Raw genomic sequence first — 19,882 nt, 5'->3', positions numbered from 1 at the left:
CCCCTAAGGCCTTAGATGCCTGCCACACATTGCAGGAATGAACACAGATTCCCATTCCTCTATGGGAGCTTTTGTTAGGGCTGGTTTACAGCTGTAACATGAGCTCCCACAGAGGAATGGGAGTTTGCGACCAAACAGTGTTCAGTTGCATAGTGATGAGGCGGTCGGGACCGACAAGAGATCTGTCGGTACCGTTTCCAAGATGGTGCAGGCAGACAAAGGTCCGTCTGACATCGTAATTGGCCCCTAGATATCTTGAATGGATTTTTCTGCCAAAATATAGTGCCTGAAAGCAGATATTTGACAACCTTCACAAGCTAGGTTTTCATAAACAATTTTGCTATTTATCCGGGAGGTATAGGTATAGCCCTGGGCTGTTGTCAGCCAGAGTTACAGACTTACTGAAAAAGTTTAATGATCAGGCATGGCCATATCTTGATGACATATACTTAGCGGACAATGGACTGATAAAACACTTGATCAGAGTAGATCGCATAATCTTGGGTTTTTAATCAGACACCCAAGCCACAATGGTTGACATCAGAGAAACACATTTGAGGCTCATTTCTCACATCTCCCTCCTCTTTCTGAAATGGTTGTAGCGTTGCAGTAAGCAGCAGCAGGCAGCAAGCTATCCATCGTCAGCTCCAGCCACCTTAGTCAACATCAATGTGTAAAAGCAAAGTCATCATGTCTCCCTTTTCTGTGATGGCTGTTGCGTAGTGGTTGGCAGTGGCAGGCAGCAGGCTAACAGTCATCAGTCTGAGCCACTGTAGTCAACATGTAAGAGCCCTGCGTTCATGGCTCATTCCTCGCATCTCCCTTCTTTAATGACTGTAGCTATTGCGATGACTTATGGCATGCAGGAAAGCAAGAACTCTGAGCCAGGGTAGTTGACACCAAAAAGCCCAGTGGTCGAAATTTGTTCTTCATGTCTCCCCTTCTGCAATGGCTGCAACCAGGCACCTGAGCTGTGGTGACTCAGAGTCAGCAGTCAGCTAGATTGGTCAGATTTGATTACAAAAACAGCCGCAGCCACCTGGGCCCCTCGTCCTCACTGATATTAGGGTGTGCTGGAGGAGATGTTTTCATCAATCAGATGATGGAGAAAGGGGAGCACCTCTTAGGAGCTACTAAGAGCTCCATGTGGAGAAGTGTGGCTCAGGGGTTAGAGGCGGCAGACCCGGAAGCTGAGATCGGTCCTGGACCAGGGTTCAATTCCCCGCCTCGGCGGGTCTTGGGCTCAAAAATTCCACAGACTCGATAATTCTCGTTCCGGTGCCTCCTCGACTCACGGGTTCACACTCTGTGACTCTGGGCAATAGCTTGCTTAATCTCCACTACGGCCCCTCGCGGCGGGATGCCTGGCTTTCACCTTGTGGATACCCTGCTGGGGTTATCTCACAGGGGAATACCAGGAAGGGTTCCCAAGGCAAGCACCTTGATGCCTTCGGGTGATACGTGCGCTATATAAATCGCAATACATTTACATTTATTTACATTTATCGCTGGCCGCAATATTGCCCCCTCGCAAACAAAGATATTTCTCCTTGTTAAGCCTGGTTCAGGAAGGTATAGCATTTTTTAGCAATCCCAGGTTTACTCATTATAGCAAACCTGAGATTATGTAGCATCACTTTGTAATTTCTTTTCAAAGCAAACCACGCAAAGTGATATAGAGTAGCTTAGTAAATCTCAGTTAACTCCTTCCATGCTCATGACAAGCTGAGCTCGTCATGAGCCACGGAGCTCCGGTGCTATGACGAGCTCAGCTCGTCATGAGCCGTGGAACGCTCGCATCCGGGGATAATTCCGCTACTGTGCTGAGCGTTCCACGGGAATGTGGCCGTGACGAGCTGAGCTCGTCATGAGCACAGGAGCACCGTGCCTCATGACGAGCTCAGCTCGTCATGAGCATGTGTGCGCTGTGCGCGCCCCCCTCCCCCCCCAGCCGAGCGGGGGAATATCCCCCGAAGTGATGGGGTTAAGGACTTGCGTTGCCTGCAATGACTTGTGTTCCACACTGACAATGCAAGTCCTTAGTAAATCTTCCCCTTAATGCATACTCTATACTTGCACCAAGGGGCTTTTGTCCAGCCTTTTCATTAGTTGGTTTCTTTGGCTCTGGACATCTGTAGCCAGTGTTCTGAGACACTGTAAATCACACCTTGGATCAGTCCACAGGAGCATGTTCGTCTCATTGTATTCATTAAATAAGGACATACCATGCGAAAATGGCAAAGAAACATTTTAAGGAAAACATCCCATGGCTTTTTGTATTCATCTCTTCGTTGTGAAGCCATTATGTGCCCTTTCGGATAAAGTAGGAATGTGCTTCATGAAGGATGATTTTTCTATATTTAAGTATTACTACTTAAGATGACAACAATAGCCACTTAATTGGTCGTCTAGGCGTGCTTTGCAAGTGTTTCTGAATTTATGAATTGTTAGCACTTCAGAGTCGTATAATCACATTCTCTCCTTCAATTAAACGTGTATTTTTTTGTTGATAATTCAAATAAAATGTCAATACTAAATAGGAACAAAGTAACATGGTGTACACAGGTTGGTATCTGAAATGGATTCCCATGTATAACAGCATTTAAATACGGGGAAAGCTTCTTTAGTTCACAAATTACTGCTTGCTAATAACTCTTCTGCATGATTAGATACAATATCTTGCACTGTGCTCTCCACAGAAGGGAACACATCATTGTGGCTTCTTTACTTTTTCTGGCACGCTTTTATTTGTATAACTTGGCAACAGTTCCTTATATTACACTGGCAAGCACATTTTAGATATTGTATTAAACACATGGATAACTAGACATTAGTTAGGCAACACTGATGTGATATTTATAACCGTTTGCCTTAATAATTACTTCATGACGAGATTAAAACCCAACATCTTGAAGAATGAAAATGCCAAAAGATAATTCTAACACTTTTACTTTACTTGACTTTGAGTTCCTGTACAATTTGCAGCGTGTAATCTATTTAACCTGTATTTATTATAGATAACTGTTGCTTGATTTCACATTAGTGTTTATCACATTACAAAATTGTTAGTATAACAAGATAAATTGGATTATTTTACATTCCTTATAACCTTAGCAACACAAAATATTCTACTGGAAATTATTTTTTAAAACAAAGACCGAGAAAAAATATATGTTTGTTTTTTATATCTAGGCATATTTATGTAGATCTTGATATTTAGTTTGCACAATCATAGCTTGTTGTAAACAATGGCACTATAAGAACAGAGAATAACTGAAGATCGTGTATTTAAGTGGAATAAAAAGGAATGGAGTGAGCAGTTGAAATGGTGCTTCTTTGGCAGAGGTTATATGTCTGTAACGAATGTGGCCTGATTAAAGAAAAACATTTTCTTCCCATAAACGTATGCCTCTGGCTGGACCTGGTAGGATTTATGCCTCCCCGATACCCAAAAAGGATACCAAGCTATGAGAAGTGCATTAACCTGTATATCCCACCCACAGAGTGAGGATAGGGCAGATCAAGGTGTAATTAGCCTTGTGAGTTTCTGAATGCTCACAAACGTGAACCGGTTACATAGTTACATAAAAATATTGCATCTGATGTATCCACAAGGATTGTATGATGCAAAACAACACATGCCTTAACCACTCATGCCTTTACCTTGCAATCTTTACAACGCATACACCTTTACCATGCATGTTTTTACCATGTATAACAACGAACATGCATAGCATAACATTATAGTTACCACAACCATGTGTATGATTGCCATGCATACATTTACCATGCCATTTAAAAAAAAAAGAAAACAATATTAGTTAAGGTAAATAAACACAATCAAGGGGTCTATTAGGATAGCGGTCAGAAAACCATTCAGACCGCCCTGGTAGCGGAAATCAACTATCCGCTGATATTGTGGCAAAATCGGCTCTACGATTAGTAACAACCGTCAAAAATCCCTGACTGCAGCGGAAAGATGCAGCAAAAGACCGCCTGCAGCAGGCAGAGTTGGTAAAAATCCATCCTCGGCAGTCGGATATGCGGCTGAAAAACACAAAACCACTGTGAGGCCAGCGGAGTGACCACATGTAAAATTAGGATTCCATTGAGGTGACAGCGAGACGATCTGCTGTTTCCAACTTCCGAGATCGCAAACAGTGATGAATGATAGAGCCGGCGGAAGGGCTGTTGCATAGTCACTGCCGTGGACGCTCCATGACAAATATGGCGGTCAACAAAAAAACACACAACAAGGCCACCAAGTGCACAAACTAAACTAGCTCAGCCCCCAAAATCACCTAACACACCCCAATGACACACTCCCATAGCAACTTAAAAAATACAAATACTAAGTCAACCTACACAACACACCTGACATCAATACTCCATTTTGACACACTTAAATAGCTGAGCATAAAACCAGCCCCTTCCCTGACCAGAATCCTTTGCACTACTCCAGTCCTTAAGGAACTGATAAGCAATACACCACGCCTCTCACAAGCACACCAACACACCCACACACACACACACACACACACACATACAACACCTATACCACCCCCACCACCCTTATGCATGCATCTCAAACCATTTGCACATCACTCACCATGGCACAAAAGAAATTGTCCAAATTCACTGACAGTGAGTTGTCAATCATGGCAGATGAGATAATCATTGTAGAACCACATTTGTTTGGTCTCTTGGTCCAACAGACACCATTAGCCACCAGAGCATAAATGTGGGAAAGGATAGTCAACAAGGTCAATGCAGTAGGGACCACCCCGAGCACTTAGTAGGAAATCATGAAGAGGTGGCATGACCTGAAGAAGATGGTGAAACAGAAGAACTACAAGAACCGTCAGCTGACTCAGATGACTGGCGGTGGCCCTCCCATTCCACCAAGAACATTCACTGCATGGGAGGAGAAGGTGCTTGCCATACTGCATCCAGAGAGTCTGACAGGAATAGCTGGGAGAGTGGAGAATGATAAGTACAAACAAATATCCACTGTCATACTGCGATGTACTGTCTTGCACAACTACAAAGCTATACCTCCTAGGCCCAAATGCACCCATGTGCACCACACACTCCCCAACACATGTCTCACAGATCTAACATTCACTCCCTCTCATTCACTCCAAAGGTAGCTAGCAACATTCCCTGGGTTGCATGTGTACAGGCAGCCAGCACTACAACTCCCACCAGGCCCCCTGCTCCATAGCTCAGCAGGATGGAATACTCCCCCCCACCCAAGAGCCATGTGCAACATTCACTTCCTCTGCTCCACAGGGAGCCAGCCATATTAACAGGGAGAAGTGTCTTTGGATAAGCAGCCAGCACTCCAACTCCCACCAAGCCACCTTGTCCCACAATTCAGCAAGATGTAGCACTTTCACCTCACCCAGAAGCATGTGGTAGCCATTGTATTCCACCAACCAAACATATAAGGTAGGTAGCCATCTTAACAGGGAGGGGGTGTGTGGGTGGGAAGCCTGCATCACAACTCCCAACAGGCCCCCATGTCCCACAGTTCAGCAAGATGTAGCACTGCCACCCCACCCAGAAGCATGTGGCAGCCATTGTATCCCACCAATCAAACTTACAGGCAGGTAGCCATCTTAAAACGGAGGGGTGTTTTTGGGTGGGAAGCCAGCACCATTACTCCCAACAGGCCCCATGTCCCACAGTTCAGCAAGATGTAGCACTTCCACCCCACCCAGAAGCATGTGGCAGCCATTGTATCCCACCAACCAAACTTACAGGTAGGTAGCCATCTTAACAGGGAGGTGTGTTTGTGGGTGTGAAGCCAGCATCGCAACTCCCAACAGGACCCCATGTCCCATAGTTCAGCAAGGTAGAACACCCACTCCACCTCACCCAGAAGCATCTTAACAGGGAGGGGTATCTGTTGGTGGGAGGTCAGCACCGCAACTCCCACCAGGCCTCCATGTCCCACCCCTCGGCAGGATTTAGCACTCCCCTCCCACCCATAAGCATGTGGCAGCCATTACATTCCCCTCATCAAACTAACAGGTAGGTAGCCATCTTAACAGGGAGGGGTGGGTGGAAATCACTACAACACCCAACAGTCCCCCAAGTCTCACAGTTCGACAAGGTGGAGCACCTACCCCACCCAGAAGCATATGGTAGCCATTACATTACCCTCATCAAACTTATAGGTTGATAGCCATCTTAACAGGGAGGGTTGTCTGTGGGTAAGAGGCTAGCACCGGAACGCCCACTAGCCCCCGTCACATCTATGAGGAGGATGGAGCACTTAACACACCCCCAGAGAGATGTGTCAGAAATTCCACCCCAATGTGACAACAGAACAGGTAAGTAGACAGTGCATGCAAAGCAACATTGCTCTCAAAAAGCATGAAGCAATATGTCAACACCAGACCTCCGATCCCACAAAAATTGACACAGATCCAATAGCCACTTACAGTGTGCAGACAGCTAAGCATATGGAACTGTCACAGCAACAAACGTTTGACTCCAAAAATCACATGTTGAAGAAATTCAGGGTACAATCATGCACACCACTAAATGCTAGCTGTAAATTCCATGGGGGCAGAGCTTGAAGGACCATATGAAAACAAAGCAAGCATGGTCTGTAGAACAAATAAACTAAAGCACATGACAAAGGTATACATGAGATAACAATTGCCTAGTTCATGCTCAGATGTAACACCAGCCAGGCAGAGTAATCAGCAAAGATGCTTCACATGAACTTGTTGTGACGAAGTCGTTAGGTGACAACATGTCCTCGTAATCTCAAAATCTGCATGTGGCGCATGGTATCCTTTTTTTTAATGCCTTTATTAAAAAAAAAATGTTTACAACGTTTTTCCCCTAACTCCTCCCCCCCCTGCACAGGACATGAAAAATAGCAAAAGAATACAATCAAGTTTCGTTTTTTCCCATGACAATACTATATCTCAAGTTACAATTCACAATAATTCAGACTGGCAAATTATACTGGGTAAGCTAGAGCATTATTAAAAACAACTGGTAGAAACCCCTTGAAGGGCGAACAACCAAACAAAACCCCATGTATACAGCTAGAATAATATTCCTGATTGCATTATACACCCGCCCTGAGGCCCTATGGAAGTTCTATGTTTCCTGCCACCGTATTCTTCCAATCTGTTATTGGTTTCCAGATCTGCAGACCTAGGGATCTAGCATTCTTCCCTTTTCTGGCGTATATCGCTTTTTCCATGTTGTATATATACAAAAGCCTGGCCAACCATTGCTGCATAGTGGGGGGGAGCTTGTCTCGCCATGCTGAAGCTATGCATAGACGAAATACTGCCATAGCTATGAACAGAAAGTTCTCCAACTGTGGTTGTTCTCCAGTCCCGTCCAATACCATTAATATTACTTCGGGTGTCATTGTTAACTTACAATTCAGTGATCTATCTAAAAACCCTTCGATTTCTTTTATCAGAGGAACTAGGTTGGGGCATTCGCCAAACATGTGAGCTATGTCTGCCTCCTGGCTGTCGCATCTTGGGCATATTATGCCTTGTGTGCCCCCCCACTGTGCAATTCTGGCTGGGGTGTAGTATAGCTTGTACAAGGTCTTATAGTGCTGGGTTTGCAATGAAGAAGAGCGGAGAACCTCCGGTCCCATCCGCAATGACTTCTCAAAGATCCCCTCCCGAATCCCTAGCGCATCCATCCATTTTGGTACAAATTTACCGAAGTCATCTCCCCTGTGTGCTATAAGTTCGGCATAGAACCTTTTTATCGTGCAGCTGTGTCCCCCTTCTATTATTTGTAATATTGTTTTGGCTCCAAATTCTAGAGGTCCTCCTCTCTTTCCAGCCAATAAGCTTCTTGTCTGCAAATACTTAAAAAACGTCCTTGTACTGACCTCAAATTTTCTCTGTATCTCTGAGAATTGTCGCACTCCTACCGGGCCTATCAAATCCCCCATTCTTTTCACTCCTCACTGTCCCCATTCCTTGAAAACAGTATCAGCAAAGATCTCTGGGGGTAATGTGGGATCATTCCCTAACCTAGTGTATGCATGGTATCTACCCAGTCCAAAGCTCTTTTTAAACACCTTCCACACCTTATAGGCTGCCTCCAGGGTCTTGAATCTGGTTCTCATGAAGTAACTCGGTTCAGTATATCTCAGAAACACATTCTGTGCCTCCTCGCCTAAAATCAAACCGAAGATCTCTAACGAGCCGGTATAGAATTCTACTTCCATCTTGGCCCCGCCAATAAGGCCCGTTATTTGCTGCAACACTGCTGCCGAGTTATAGAGTCTCAGATCGGGTAGTGCCCACCCCCCCTCTCTCTTGGTAATGCCATATATTTTAGTGCCCTTCTTGTTTTGCCCTGTGACCAAATAAACCGGTTTATTATGAGCTCTATTCTACCAAATAAAAGTGGGCTAAAGAATAGAGGTATAGTTCTAAATATATATAAAAATTTCGGGAGGAGATTCATTTTAATATAATTTACCCTGCCAACTATAGACATGTGCAGATTATGTACCCTATCCAAATCCTTCTTCGCTTTCGCGAAGATAGGAGAAGTGTTTAAGTCCACTAGATTGCTCAGGTCAGCCGTGATTGTTATTCCTAGATAAACCCCCTCAGCCACCACCCGTGAATCCGTGCATGTTGCATACATGTTCTTTATGATTTGTGTCTTAGTTTTATTTAGTGCATACCCCGACGACCCGCCCAAATTGCTCTGCCTCCTGTTCTATTTTACTGATGGCCTCTGATGGTGAGGGTGTGATAATCGCAATATCATCTGCGTATGCTAGTACCTTAATCAGCCCCATCTTAGTATCTAGCGGCTTAATTCCATCATTTAGCTCCAATTTCTTAATTAATGGGTCTATGTAAAGTGCAAAGAGCAGGGATGAGCACGGGCACCCCTGTTGTGTGCCCCGTGTAATTCTAAATGGGGTAGTGCGGCTTGCATTCACCCTTACACACGCCGTTGGTCCTACATACAATGATTGTATCGATTTTATGAATCCTTCTCCGATTCTCCCTTTCCTTAACACTGCCCACAGGAATTCCCACGCCACACGATCAAAGGCAATTTCGGCATCTAGTAACATAGCTGCCATAGGTTTCTCCTCTGCCCCTTTTACATCAAATAGCGTGATCATTATTTTAACATGGAGTGTAGTTCCTCTGTATGGAATAAAGCCATGCTGATTAATACTTACTAGTTGCTGTATTACCCTAGCAAGTCTGTTCGCTAAGGTTTTAGAGAAGATTTTTAGGTCAGCATTAATCAGTGTAATCGGGCGGTATGATCCGGGCTCTGTGGGGGGTTTCCCTTTTTTAAGGATTATAACAATATCTGCGCCTGCCCAGCTGGCTGGTATAGAATGCCCCACCTGTGCCTCCCTAAGTGTCCTGACTAGCTCTGAGATAATTGATGCAGAAAACACTTTGTAAAATTCCCCGGGTACCAAATCCGGCCCAGCAGCCTTTCCGGAGGGTAGGCAGAGCATAGCCTCCTTAATCTCTTCTGCCTCTAAGCAGATCTCGAGAGAGTCCCTATCTATCTCTTGTAAGGTTTTAATTGGTAGGTCTTGCAGGTACCTCTGAATATCGGCAGGATCCCTGTCCTGCTCCTCCTCATAAAGCTTGCTATAGAACTCCCTAAAGACCCCGAGGATGCATTCCCTATCTGAAACCATATTGCCCCCGCTGTCTCTTATCTCTTTAATTTCACCTTTTGCCATCCTCTGTCTCGTGCGTGTTGCAAGTGTTCGCCCTACCCTTTTGCTGTATTCATAGCATTGCTCTCTCTTAGCATTGTAAATCTTAGCTGATTTTATTGCTATACTCTCTTCTGCTTCCGCTTTAGCCATCATGGTCTCCATTAAATATTGTTCCAGCTCCCACCCCTCAGTAATAGCCTGTTCCAGTCTCTGCTCTGATTTCAACAGATCGCTGTTTACTTGATCTACCTTAGCTTTCTCCTTTTTCTGTTTGGCTAGGCTGAAACTCAGTGTTTCACCTCGCACTCCTGTTTTAAAGGTATCCCAATCATTTCCTGGATTAGTACTCCCTCTGTTGATATCCCAGAAGCCCTTTATCCAAGCATGCATGTGTGTAATATAATCTATATCCGTCAGAAGTTCCATTTCAAATGTCCATGATTTAGCCTGTCTTTTAAGCCCGCTACCCATTATTGTCAATAATAGGGGGTTATGATCAGACAGAATACGGGGTAGCCTCGCTATCGTGAGGGTGTTTGAAGGTAATCCGGAGGTGAAGAAGTAATCCAGACGGACGCACTTCCTATGGGGGGGCGAGTAGTAAGTAAAGTCGTCCTCGCCCACTTTAAGCTCTTCCCAGACATCCATAAAGGCATTGTTACTGGCCATACTTCGGATTGCTCTGCACACCCTCTTTTTCCTTCCTTGGTATAGGCCCCTATTATTCAGTCCCAAACCTGACACCCCGTCAATGTTGAAATCTGCTGCTAGGATCATTCTTGGTGCCCAGGTAGCCAGTTCTATATCTAGGAACTCGAATACTTCAGGGTCATCATCCGTTGACCCATAGACGGACCCCAAAGTGATCCAGACTTCTCCGATCAGACACTCAATCAGGGCCCACCTGCCCCACGGATCTTCTAGTTTCTTCCTAGTGTTACCATTAGGTAATTTAGTCAAAATGGCCACTCCCCTGACCTTTGCCCCGTGTTTTGAATATGCCAGCACGTGCAGCCCCAATTGTTCCAACAAGAAAGACTTGTTACCTTCCATGTGTGTCTCTTGTAAACATATAAATTCTGCCTGGGTGTTTTTGATTAATAAAGCTACCTTTTGTCTTTTCAGCCAATCGTTCAGCCCACATACATTCATTGTTAACACCTTAACTTTTGAGCTCATCTTTACTCTTTATTATTCCTGAGCCTTTTAGACTGAAGAGATAACATTTCTTTTCTACCCTCATTACCACCCTTGCTACTAGTACCATTATTGTTGCCTTTAAGTTTTTGTCGAGTTTTTGCCAGATCCAGCTGTTTAGTATATATCAAGATTAATGCTTTAAACGTGAATACAGCCCTTGTTGCCCTTCCATGTAACTTGAGTTCCCTTTGTGTAATTTCCTTGTTTTGATATGTCCCAGTCATTTTCCCCTGTGGCGCATGGTATCCATTGATATGTCACAAACTAGCAAACACTAGTCATGAAACCCTCACACCGCTATGTTTTAACAAGAATGAGTCTAGGCCTTGTTCACCATTTAGTGTCCATGTGATGGGCATACTAAGCAGAGCACATTGCACTTTCTAATTTTATGCGACTTATACTTGAATTTTAGAATCGTCTATTCAAAACCATTGTTTAAGAAATATAACATTAAAACCACCAATGCTGCTATGAGTGTATTGTTTACACTAATAATTTTAGTTTTTAGTATCTGTGTATGTACATGTGCTTTTATGGTTGCTACACTTTGACTGAATAAAGCTTGTTGAATTGAATTGAATTTAAATGTCACACCATAGACAAGTAATGTATGCACCTCCAGATCATGTCATGATGCACACTACTGTGCTGCCATACAATGGGAGAACTAGTGAACTGTGTGGTGCATAACCTGTAAATAAGATACATTGAGCATCAAGCTTGAGGGGTGCATGTCAATGACCATTTACCCACTATCCCACAGGTGACCAAGAACTGACTACAGAGGATGACAACACCAAGCTGCAGAGCCAGTCTCCACCCTTGAAACATGGACTCTCTGATGATGACTCCCTGGATTTCGAGGATGCGGAGCAAGAAGCCGACCCACCTGGCATACCAGGACGCAACAGGTCCCAGGACCCCACTGTCCCCCCGCCACCACATCAGCAACAACAATGATGCTGACTTCTGCTGTAATGAACTGTCCACATCCTCCCTTGCGACCACAGAGAGGGGGGAGTCCTCAGAACCCACTGGCCCCACAGCAGAGGCCCCCTCTGTCAAGCAATCAAGGGGTCATTCAATGAAATCCAAGGTAGGATCCTGTGACAAAGCACCTGCTAAATGCCAGTCAAGGAGCCAGCCATGATGGCAACCTTCTTTACCATTGCATTGTCTTTGTTTACTGTCCTTCCCCACACTGCAATGCCAAAGCAGTCTAGTAGGTTCTGCGAGGCTACAGGGGGGGCTCCAACAGAGTCCATAGGTCTTGTAGGGTGGTGCGATCCAGACAGAATTTCCGTATGATGTCCTCATCCTCCATGTCCGCCAGCACTGTGAAAGGACAATGCACATTTGGACGCCTCCTAGGTGAGATGAAAGGGGACACATGCCAATTCAATCCCCCTATGAGATGTGTCCAACATCTTACGTTTTGACTGGCACAACACCAACAATAACTGGCATCACTGTTCAGCTAACATTACAACTTACATGAAGAGACACCTTCAGCTAGAATAGTCGTACATTTGTCCACTGTTCACACATTGAGTACCTCCAGAACATAATCTGACTGTAAATGCCCAAAGTTATATGTCCACATCTTACAGAACAAGCACTGACAGTAGTTCATACAGCATATGTGTGAAACAGCAACACTACTGGCTCCTACCTAGCTTAGCTGCTGTACCTGCCACACCTTCTTGTGTAAGTCGAACAGGGCACACATCAATAACAAAATGAACACAGTTTGTGCATTAATGTCAAGTATGTGTATGACCAAAGGAGACTAGATAGTGAAATATGCACAATATGCAGTCGGACATTCATCACTGTGATCTGCTTAGCCACATCACACATTGACATGTGTACCCATTGGAGAGTCCATCACAAACTGATCTGTGTACATGCCCAGCAATATCACAAGTGACATGTGAGGGAGTACATGCCAATGTTTCCAATCATATGCACCAACATGACATGTGTAGGCATAAGTGGGCTAAATGTCACATTGGCATTGTGTGCACAATCTTGTGCCATGAATCAGGTGTCAACTGTGCACTGTGGAGAACTGGCCATTGCCATTGACACAGCATGATGTGTCCATAGGTGCTGTCAATGTGCTCTGGCACCCAAATTGCGTTCATTTCCTGCAATGTATAGCAGCCATATTGCGGTAGCGTCCGCCTTACCCCTACGGTGTGTCACCGCCAATGCCCACTGCACTCATGGTAGTGATATACACATTGTGAAATGGCGGTTGGCATGCTTGGCCACCCAAATCACGGTCATTTCCTGAAATGTATAGCACCCAGCTGCTGCACTGCTTGAAGAAGAAAGATCCCAAAGTGTTATCAAGCCTTGCTTCAATCCAAACTTAACCTCTCTAAATCTACCATACTTTGTGTCGCCTCCCCAAGCCCATAAATATAAATGTTATTATACTCAGCGAGTTCATGTTTGAATGGTCAGTTCAAGTGCTGTTTTTGAATTTTTTAAAGCAAACCCCTGACGAAGAACATAGTTGTTCGAAATGCATTGGGTTATGATATGTGTCCGCTTCGAAATTTGATTGACAGCACGTGCCAATGTAAAAGCCTGGATGGGCGGCAGAAGGCATCTTGAATATGCATGAATAAAACATTCTGGTCAAATTGCTGTCTCCGAAGTGATTCTGTAATAATATGCAGAGATGGATTAAAATACAGTTTACTGGATGGTTCACCGTGGATTAAATTGGATTACGATGAATGATATGGTTCACTTTGGCATCTTTCTACTTTAAGCAGTGCAGCAGCTGGGTGCACGAATTTAGGCACTTTTTGGCAATATCTATAATATGCTGTGGTGGGATGATACACAGCGCTGTTTTGCACGCACAATTTTGGCAATTCCAGCAAAAACATAAAAGGTACAAAGGAAGGTGTGCAGTCGCTAATATTTCTCTTGCTGAAATGTATAGCAGCCATATCGCGGTAGCGACTGCCTGGCCCCTACGGTGTGTCACCGTCAATGACCAAGCCCATACAGCCAAAAGGTACTGAAATCGCAGAGCCTAATGACATGTTAAAAATTGCGTAGGCATGCTCCGCTACCTCGGGTCAGTCATTGGATGCAATTGAAAGATGCACCATCACGGTAGCGACCACCTGGCCCCTGCAGTTTGTCACCGCCAATGGCCAATCCATTACAGCCAATTGGAACCACAATCGCGATATCCTAATGAAAATTTGAAAATCGTGGCACGATCGCCTGGCCCCTGCGGTGTGTCACTGCCAATGTCCATGCCTTTACAGGCAATGGGAACCACAATCATGGTAACCTAATGCATTTCGAAAATCGTGGTAGACATGCTCTGCCACCGAGGTGCCGGTCATTGGATCCATTTGAAAAATGCAGACCTGGAATTCCAAATTGCAAGCAGCTTAGAACCACTGAAACTACACGAGGGGGCTATATATGTGTGGGAGAGAGCCTCACATTTCCACTGCTTCAATATACTGCTCCCTGACACTCCTTGTAGGAGAGTAGGATCTGCTTACTATGGTTAGCCCACTTTTTGCTGGTGTTTCACTGTTTTTCTACTTTAGGCTGGCTTGGGCCCTGCTATCCAGGACCCTAGTCTAGCTGCTTTCTCTCTTAATTGATTGCATGTACTATAGGTAAATGCAATCTGCAGCTACTGCAGTCTGGGTAAGGTGGTGCATGCACCACTTACTGAGTTATAGGTTACCTATAGCTACCTTAAATCACTGCACACATACACCTATCAGTCACCCCTATGGCAGGCCTTATCAATCCTGAAGGCAGGGTGCTGGGTTTTGTGTGAGATTGCCCATGCATGAGTTTGGCCCATCTGCATTCTTCATAACCTATTCTCTGGGGCTGGTCTGTGATACAGCCAGACCATATACTCACAAGTGCATTATAACCTTGAAGTAAATGCTAACTTTGGAATGGATGCACTAAAACGTGTCATGCTCGGTGTCAAACGTGAAATGTGCGAAAGCGAATTCGCGGTCTGCAAAATCTGCGAATTTGTGCGAATTTGCGGATATTTTTATTTTTGCGTGTTCACGGGGCGCTTTGCGTATTCGCAGGGTCTTTTTTCAGCATGCCAACCACAAAGTTACCCATGCGGTCGTACATGGGCGTGGCCATCTTGTTCGCGTTTCATATTTCCATTTCCGGATGCTAGTTGCATGCTTGCATTGTGCGCAGGGCGCGATTGCATAGTCACGTGCGTTTTGCGTGCTCCCGGGGGAAATATCGCCCGAACTTACCGACGCGGTCGCAATGGGCGCGGCCATCTTGTTTTCCATTCACTGCTATGGTTCTGGGCATGCTTTTTCAATCCTCTTTTAATCTCTGCAATCCTTTGTTTCTTTAAACTTTTTTTATTTTGTTTACTCATTATCTATCTCTTTATTTTTCTACATCTATATTTTGTGTTTTTTTCCACTTTGGGTTAATTAAAATTACTTTTTTTGACTCTTTTCTTTTATTTACCTTTTTCCCTATTCTTTCTTTCCTATTTTATTTTCCTTTCCTGTCCAGGACCATGGCAAAGGGAGCCAAGAAGAACATCAAGGGGAAGGGTCCCTCACCCCGTACCTAGCTCCCTTGCGGGCGCTTAAGGGGGGAGGCAGTAGTAGCCCAGGAGTTCTTCAGAGTGGTGGAGGTGGCTGCACTGATTTTCTATGTCCGGCGCCACTTCCCCAAGACCTTCGCTGCAGGCAGGAGGCCCGGTGCCAGGTACAGGCCTCGGGAGTGTCACCAGCTATGGGGGAAGGTGTGCCGGGCCATGTATCGGGAGTCTGGGGTCCGGCGCACCTACAGCCAGGCGGCTCACCAGTAGTATGACCTCCTGGACCGGGAGCAAGACCTGCTCGACCTGCTTGGAGTCGAGATCCCGGGCCTTGGTGAGTAGAAGTAGCAAGTATTTATTCACTACTTTGTTTTCTTCTGCTCTGTGTTATAATATTGCAATTTGTTTTTTCCGAAGAGCAAGAATGCTGAAGATTACATTGCAGGTAAATTATGTTTCAAAAGCTTCTGTGATTGCACTGGCAGTGCTACTATGCTTACTTGTTTTCAATTTTGTGCTCATTTGGCCTGAGTGATTATGTAGGAGTGAGTACTTTACCAAACTGCGTAATGCTAGAGAGACTAGAGACTCAGGTGTAGTCCTTCCTTTGTACTCCTGCTGCCACTGAGAAGAGATAGTGGTGGATTGATAGGTTGAGTATATTATGACTTGTTATTTAGTAGTAGGGCATTTTTTAGTGGTCTGCAATCATGATGACGGACTGTGTCTGTCACGTCACGTGCTACTGAGTGCCGGCATTTGTAGTAGAACCTTTTTGCTGTTGGTTTAGTTAGTGATTTACATTACTTTCCAAGTAGACGGTCTGCGAATCCAGCAATACTGCACTATCCTCCTAGTTGACCAGTTCAGATAGGTCAATACATGTAGTGCAATTGTTGGTAATTTGTTTCCCCGAGATAATTTTAGATTGTGGTCAAAGAAATCAAATATTTCAAAAAAACAATCATCCATGTTTGTGTTTATTTCATGTTCATCAGTAGCACCTCCCAGGGGCAAGACGACAACAGAGACAACGGCGGAACAGGGGACCAGGATCGGTCCTCAGAGGTCTCTTCTGCTGGCCCCAGTAAGTTGTTCTGTTGTTAATATCAATAATTATACTTCCCTAACTTTTACAGCACATATTCATTCCAAACATGCTTCCTAATTCTATTTTTTGCAAAATAGTCTTTGATCTTCTTATAGACTGTTTCTACATTCTTATCCTGCCTCTGCTATCACTCTCTGTGCTACTACTATTCACTATTATTATGAGTTGGTCTGTTTAGGTAGCTAAGCTTGCCCAGTTGGCAAACGGTGTTAAACAAAACTCTGATCCAGCAATAGCTCTAGGCAATGAGTGCAGTCCTCTGGTTTGCCCTTGCTGTCTATTCCAGTCTTCTTAATCTTAGTGCTTTAACAATTCCCAACAACAAAATGTCAATGTCCGCTAAGAATAGGCTAGTAGTTGGCTTCTTGCTTTTGATAGGAGCACATACCAAACCGCTAGTGTTTCAGGGACTATTCTGCACATACAGAAGTATGGACAAGAGAAATAGGACATTGTTGGTGATAGGAGCAGTTCGACTTTCCACATACCTCAGTCAGAACAGAAGTTGAACCCCCAATCCCCTGACCGACTATCAAGTGTGTCTGACCAATGATTATACGACCCAGTAGAACAGAAGAAGTCTACCGAGTCCTGACCTATCAGAGTCATGGAAGCATGCTTGCAAAGTGCAGTAGTGCAACTGCAAACCCTTCCGCTCACTCGCGCGGGAACAAAAATCACACAGTGTTTTTTAGTTTTTAAGTTTTATTTTCAAATAACAAATAAAAAAACAATTTCTTTATTTTTAATAGCGCAGTATTCCCAGCGAGCAGTGGTGATAGATGACGTTAAAGTTTAAACACCCTTCCCTTTAATATACTTAAACTTAAAACATCTAATTATTATAATAACTGTGCGGGAGCCCTTACCCTGTTTGAACTTCAAGTACTGGTGGTGATGAGGAGTAGGTGGTGAAAATTAAAAGCTCTTGTTGGCAGAAGGGCAATGGAATCTTCTGTCTGTAATTAGAAAAATGGTGCACGTTAAAAAGCAAGCATTCATCAGTCGTGCCAAAAAGTTTTGCATGTTATGGCTAAGCATATCAAAAGTTAACACCCTCCCCAAAAACGTCACTTTTTTTCAGTCCCAATAATTAAAAATTGTTTATGTATTAACATTTTCTTTCATTACAAGACGAAATAGGGGGTGGTGTATGGCATCTAAAAATATTACATGTTTTTTCTAGGTGATACAAAAGGGGATGATGGATAGAGCGTTTGAGCAAATCAAACACTCTCTCCCAGTCAACTGATCTGGGTTTAATCCATCACCATTCTTTAGCTCTCTTTTGAATAGTTTATTTTTGTTAGGGGAAATATAATTATTTATTTTACATACTTCAACGTAGTGTACACGTTCATAATATTTAGTGGGGTGGTGGGCGGGGGTTACTGTACGTTTGGTTTCTTCAAACTTACCAGCATGAATTATCTAAAATGTCCAAAAATGTACAAAAGTGCCACTAATGGAGTGAATTCAATTGCCCTACTAGTACTTTACTAGTACTACTGTCAGTCTCTCCTCTCCTCCGAGTCCTAGCCCTGTATTCTACCTCCCCAAAATGCTTATCTTACCTGTGATTCGTGTTTGAGAATAGAGCTAGGCACAGCAATGGCTGCATGGTAAATGGCGATTACGGTTGCCCATGAAATCCATCCAGGACAGAAATTCCATTGTTGTGGTGGTAGTAGGAGTGGTACCACTCTAGCAGTAGCAGCATATGAAAAAAAAGGAAATGAGACATTGAGTGCCCTGAGCGGAGTATTAGAAGGAATAGTACATATTTGTAGCCTAAGCAATGTTGAAGATAAGTATGGGAAAAAATATTTGCATGGATGATTATGGCTACAACAAGAACAGTGAGACAGCAGTGTATCCTTTCTTCACTTGTAGGAGGATGCTGTTCAAGATGGATCCAATCGATGGTGGGCATAAAATTCAGAATTGAATTCAAAGTACTCATTGGTGTTTTTTTAAGCAGAATTACAATATCCTAGGATTCATCTAGCTGCCTTAAAATTGATTTGAGGAGATTGCTTGCACCTTATCCTCCCCAGCAAGTGTGAGGAATTATTGTTGTCATTTAGTCACACCTAAATGAAAACCAAACAGCCCGGGGGAAGAGGGTTAGGGTTTGAGAATTGGATGGAAAGGGTTTTTTTGGGAAAGTTTTGTGGATAGAGGAAAATAAACACAGCATGGACAAACAACAAATTTAGAAAAACAAATCTTTGGATACAAAGATATCCATAAATCTTTTAACCTCATCCATGCAGTGCAGATTTACCGCCGGTGCTGGGCCCTAATGAAAACGGGCGTGGTCATGATGGAACGGTTCCGTCATGAGCACAGCTCGACCGACGCTCATGACGGAACCGTTCCGTCATGATCATCGTAGGGGTTAAGGGACATAAATGAAGTGCATGCACTACTGCATGCATGAAGCTATTTGCGGATTTTTTTATATCTGCGTGTTTGCGGCTGTTCGCGAGGCACTTTGCGTGTTCGCGGATGTTCGCGAGGCGCTTTGCAATTTCGCGGGGTTTTTTTTTGCCTGCTTAATCACTGCCATCCTCTTGTTTTTTATGCCCAACTGCCCTCTGTGCCACTTGTTTCTGTGCCCTTCTGCCCTCTGTCCCACTCATTTTTTGTCCCCTTCTGCCCTCTGTCCCACTTTTGTGCCCTTCTGCCCTCAGCCCCACTTAGAATGGCGCCGGCAAGCTGCCAGCGCCATTCTAAAATAGCTAGAAATAGCTTCAACAAGAAGCACTAATAGAAAAAGTAAAGCAGGTGCTCCAGTTGAAGGTCAAATTAAGTTACACAATCATTAATCACCCCAAGTTTGGGGTGATTAATGATTGTGTAACTGAATTTGAGCAGCACCTGTTTTACTTTATCTATTAGAGCTTCCTGTTGAAGCTGACTTTTGTAACTATTTTAGAATGGCACTGGCAGCTTGCTGGCGCCATTCTAAAAGAGTTACAAAAGTCAGCTTGAACTTTTGACCCAATCCGTTCAGTTCGTGGATTTTCGTTTGCGGATTTTGCTGGAAATTTGCGAATCTCGCGGATTGCGAATTTACCCAAAATCCGCGAAATCTGCGAGCGGAACAGATTTTCCGCTCATGCTTATGGCTGACAGAGCTAGCCAATGTATGTACTTTGAAACATCTGCTTCAGTAAAAGGAATGAATGCTTTGCTGGCCACTGCCTTTTTGTACCGAGGATCTAGAATAGTGGCACAAATGTAATGTTGTTCTGTATGTAAT

This window comes from Lissotriton vulgaris, chromosome 6, assembly GCF_964263255.1.
Source record: "Lissotriton vulgaris chromosome 6, aLisVul1.2, whole genome shotgun sequence".
NCBI classification, from domain to species: Eukaryota; Metazoa; Chordata; class Amphibia; order Caudata; family Salamandridae; genus Lissotriton; species Lissotriton vulgaris.
Note: the sequence above shows the minus strand (reverse complement) of the source record.